Below are 5211 nucleotides of genomic sequence, written 5' to 3' on the forward strand. Positions count from 1 at the left end.
AAGAAGCTAAAGCAAAGGGTAGTGTTAAATTGTCTGAAGAAATGAAAATCCAAAATGAAGAAAAAAAGAATGGGGCTAGAAGATAAGTGACAGCAAGAATCAAAACTTGTCAAAACTGAAAATGATAACAATCATAATTAAAATGATAATTCTTTGGAACCGCCTAAACTATAAGACAAAACCCAAAAAACAAAAATTTACAAGTGTTATAAATAATAATTTGTTGGAAGAAAAAGAAGTTTTTGTCCAACCACCTGAACAATTAACAAATCCACAACATGGACAGTCATGTAAATCTAGACCAATAAGGGCAGCTAAAGCAAAGGGCATTGACAAATTGTCTGAAGTAATGAAAATCCAAAATGATGAAGAAAGAAAAATGGAGTGTGAAGATAAGTGACAGCGATATCTTTACCTCATAAAAAACTTTCTGATGTAAAGATGAAAAAAAAATTGACAATGAAATTTACAGTTGGAAAATGAGGAACAGCCATGACTGGCCACGAAAACGATCTAAATAGGTTCAAGAAAGAATTCGTGTGTTTTCAAAGGGTGGCTGTATTGAACATGTAGTGATGTATATATATATATATATATATATATATATATATATATATATATATATATATATATATATATATATATATATATATATATATATATATATATATATATATATATATATATATATATATATATATATATATATATATATATATATATACTAGCTGTTGGGGTGGCGCTTCGCGCCACCCCAACATCTAGTTGGTGGGGGCGCTTCGCAAGCCCCCCCAAGCCCCCCCGCGCGCGTAAGTCGTTACGCGCCATATTAGTTACGCGCCATTGTAGTTGTGTCCCTATGTCCCACCTGTGAATATAGATATATATATATATATATATATATATATATATATATATATATATATATATATATATATATATATATATATATATATATATATATACTAGCTGTTGGGGTGGCGCTTCGCGCCACCCCAACACCTAGTTGGTGGGAGCGCTTCGCGCCCCCCCCAAGCCCCCCCGCGCGCGTAAGTCGTTACGCGCCATAATAGTTACGCGCCATTGTAGTTGTGTCCCTATGTCCCACCTGTGAATATAGATAGATATATATATATATATATATATATATGGTTTTAACTACGTAAAACTTGCGAATATACAACATTCTTTACTGTCCCATTGTCTTTGCATATAAATAGATTGTCAGGTTTACCGACTCTTGAACATGCAACATATAATGGTCCATGGGAAAACAATCTGTATTCAGATCTATACCTCATGATTCTAATGATTGCCCTTGAGCTTTGTTGATGGTGATTGCTAATCGACCATTCCCTGTCCCGGTGTCCCGGTCGTCATTTATATCCCCCTGTTTCCCCCGGTGTCCCCGTTGTAGTTGTGTCCCTGTGTCCCGGTCGTCATTTATATTCCCTGTGTCCCGGTCGTCATTTGTATCCCGGTGTCCCGGTCTGTATATACATTCGTTTTTTAGTTTTGTTTTTCTCCTTTATTTTTTTCCTTTTTTTTTCTTTTTTAGCTTATTTAGATTTTTAGATTTTTTAGTTTTTTTATTAGTTTTTAGTTTTTTTTCTTTTTAGTTTTTTTGTCCCGGTCGTCATTTATATCCCCCTGTTTCCCCCGGTGTCCCCGTTGTAGTTGTGTCCCTGTGTCCCGGTCGTCATTTATATTCCCTGTGTCCCGGTCGTCATTTGTATCCCGGTGTACCGGTCTGTATATACATTCGTTTTTTAGTTTTGTTTTTCTCCTTTATTTTTTTCCTTTTTTTTTCTTTTTTAGTTTATTTAGATTTTTAGATTTTTTAGTTTTTTTATTAGTTTTTAGTTTTTTTTTTCTTTTTAGTTTTTTTGTAGTTTTTACCTTCTTTTTAGTTTTGTTAGTTTTTTTTTTTACTTATGTCCTGGTCGTCATTTATACTCCCTGTGTCCCGGTGCTTTGTTGATTGCTAATCGAACATTCCTTTTGTCCTGGTCGCTTTCTCTTTGAGTGTCGTCATTTATTTTTTTCTTTTTTAGTTCTTTTAGTTTTTACCTTTTTTAGTTTTTTTTAGTTTTTTAGATGAAAATTTTTTTTAGTTTTTTCCTTTTTTTCTTTTTAGTTTTTTATTGGTTTTTACCTTTATTTTAGCTTATTTTTCAGTTTTTTCCTTTTTTTTTATTTTTTTTTTTTATTTTTTATTTTTTTTAGTTTTTTACCTTTTTTTAGTTTTTTTAGTTTTTTTAGTTTTTTTAGTTTTTTAGCTTTTTTACTTTTTTTATTAGTTTTTAGTTTTTTTGTAGTTTTTGCCTTTTTTTAGTTTTTTCAGTTTTTTTTTTAGTTTTTTATTGGTTTTTACCTTTATTTTAGCTTATTTTTCAGTTTTTTCCTTTTTTTTAGTTTTTTTTTTAGTTTTTAGTTTTTTTAGTTCTTTACCTTTTTTTAGTTTTTTTAGTTTTTTAGCTTTTTTATTTTTTTTATTAGTTTTTAGTTTTTTTTGTAGTTTTTGCCTTTTTTTTAGTTTTTTAGCTTTTTTATTAGTTTTTAGTTTTTTTTGTAGTTTTTGCCTTTTTTTAGTTTTTTTAGTTTTTTAGCTTTTTTATTTTTTTTATTAGTTTTTAGTTTTTTTTGTAGTTTTTGCCTTTTTTTAGTTTTTTCCGTTTTGACGTCACCTGATCCAGTTTTTTCAGGTGACGTCACCTGATCCACGATCCACAGATCCACAGACAACTTATTTTTATATATATAGATAGTTTGTTTTTTTTACTTATGTCCTGGTCGTCATTTATACTCCCTGTGTCCCGGTGCTTTGTTGATTGCTAATCGAACATTCCTTTTGTCCTGGTCGCTTTCTCTTTGAGTGTCGTCATTTATTTTTTTCTTTTTTAGTTCTTTTAGTTTTTACCTTTTTTAGTTTTTTTTAGTTTTTTAGATGAAAATTTTTTTTAGTTTTTTCCTTTTTTTCTTTTTAGTTTTTTATTGGTTTTTACCTTTATTTTAGCTTATTTTTCAGTTTTTTCCTTTTTTTTAGTTTTTTTTATTTTTTAGTTTTTTTAGTTTTTTACCTTTTTTTAGTTTTTTAAGTTTTTTTGGTTTTTTAGCTTTTTTACTTTTTTTATTAGTTTTTAGTTTTTTTTTTGTAGTTTTTGCCTTTTTTTAGTTTTTTCAGTTTTTTTTTTAGTTTTTTATTGGTTTTTACCTTTATTTTAGCTTATTTTTCAGTTTTTTCCTTTTTTTTTAGTTTTTTTTAGTTTTTAGTTTTTAGTTTTTTTAGTTTTTTACCTTTTTTTATTTTTTTTAGTTTTTTTAGTTTTTTAGCTTTTTTATTTTTTTTATTAGTTTTTAGTTTTTTTTGTAGTTTTTGCCTTTTTTTAGTTTTTTTTAGTTTTTTAGCTTTTTTATTAGTTTTTAGTTTTTTTTGTAGTTTTTGCCTTTTTTTAGTTTTTTTAGTTTTTTAGCTTTTTTATTTTTTTTATTAGTTTTTAGTTTTTTTTGTAGTTTTTGCCTTTTTTTAGTTTTTTCAGTTTTGACGTCACCTGATCCATCCACAGATCCACACACAGACAACTTATTTTTATATATATAGATATAATCTGGCGTAACGGACAGACAACTTATTTTTATATATATAGAAGATATATATATAAATAAGTTGTCTGTGTGTGGATCTGTGGATCAGGTGACGTCATGTTTGTTCGCATATGACGTCTGAATTATTTCACACTAATACAAAAGAAGAAAAAAACTAAAAAAGGTAAAAACTACAAAAAAAACTAAAAAGAAAAAAAAACTAAAAAAGCTAAAAAATTAAAAAAACTAAAAAAAGGTAAAAATCTAATAACTAAAAAAAAAACTGAAAAAAATAAAAAAAGGCAAAAACTACAAAAAAAATAAAAACTAATAAAAAAAGCACCGAGACACAAATGACGACCGGGACACAGGGAGTATAAATGACGACCAGGACATAAGTAAAAAAAAAAACTAAAAAAACTAAAAAAATGGTAAAAACTACAAAAAAACTAAAAACTAATAAAAAAACTAAAAAATCTAAAAATCTAAATAAACTAAAAAAGAAAAAAAAGAAAAAAGGAAAAAAATAAAGGAGAAAAACAAAACTAAAAAACGAATGTATATACAGACCGGGACACCGGGAGACAAATGACGACCGGGACATAGGGAATATAAATGACGACCGGGACACAGGGACACAACTACAATGGGGACGCCGGGGGGCACAGGGGGATATAAATGACGACCGGGACACCGGGACACAAGGAATATAAATGACGCCCGGGACACTCAAAGAGAAATCACAGACTGGAAAACCGGGACACAAATGACGACCGGGACACAGGGAATATAAATGACGACCGGGACACAGGGACATAACTACAAAGGGGACGCCGGGGTGCACAGGGGGATATATAAATGACGATGGCGACTCAGGGAATGGTCGATTAGCAATCACCATCAACAAAGCTCAAGGGCAATCATTAGAATCATGAGGTATAGATCTGAATACGGATTGTTTTCCCATGGACCATTATATGTTGCATGTTCAAGAGTCGGTAAACCTGACAATCTATTTATAAGCACAGACAATGGGACAGCAAAGAATGTTGTTTATTCGCAAGTTTTACGTAGATAAAAACATATATATATATATATATATATATATATATATACTAGCTGTTGGGGTGGCGCTTCGCGCCACCCCAACACCTAGTTGGTGGGGGCGCTTCGCGCCCCCCCCAAGCCCCCCCGCGCGTGTAAGTCGTTACGCGCCATATTAGTTACGCGCCATATTAGTTACGCGCCATTGTAGTTGTGTCCCTGTGTCCCACCTGTGAATATAGATAGATTTATATATGTGTTTCAAACTACGTAAAAATTGCGAATATACAACATTCTTGGCTTTCCCATTGTCTGTCCATATACAAAGCCGTATGTACTAATAATGACGTCATATGCAAACCTTCTTTTTACAAACAAACAAACATGCATACACACAACTCGTTTTTATATAGATAGATAGATAGATAGATACAATACAAATTAACTACGTAAAACTTGTGAATATACAACAGTCTTCGCTGTCCCATTGTCTGTGCGTATAAATAGATTGTCAGGTTTACCGACCCTCAAAGATGCAACATACAATTGTACATTGGTAAAGCAATCTGTATTAAGATCTAT

General features: G+C 30.4%; 1 long non-coding RNA gene across 1 annotated transcript; it reads right to left on the reverse strand.

The window, feature by feature from the left end:
- Positions 1-1760: 1760 nt before the first annotated feature.
- LOC136038702 (uncharacterized) lies at positions 1761-4584 on the reverse strand. The gene is made up of 2 exons (XR_010620279.1): positions 3552-4584; positions 1761-2715 (listed from the first exon to the last, which is right to left on the reverse strand). It is a non-coding gene; the product is annotated as an uncharacterized LOC136038702 (long non-coding RNA).
- Between the last annotated feature and the right edge of the window lie 627 nt (positions 4585-5211).

The sequence above is a fragment of the Artemia franciscana genome, chromosome 18, assembly GCF_032884065.1.
Source record: "Artemia franciscana chromosome 18, ASM3288406v1, whole genome shotgun sequence".
NCBI classification, from domain to species: Eukaryota; Metazoa; Arthropoda; class Branchiopoda; order Anostraca; family Artemiidae; genus Artemia; species Artemia franciscana.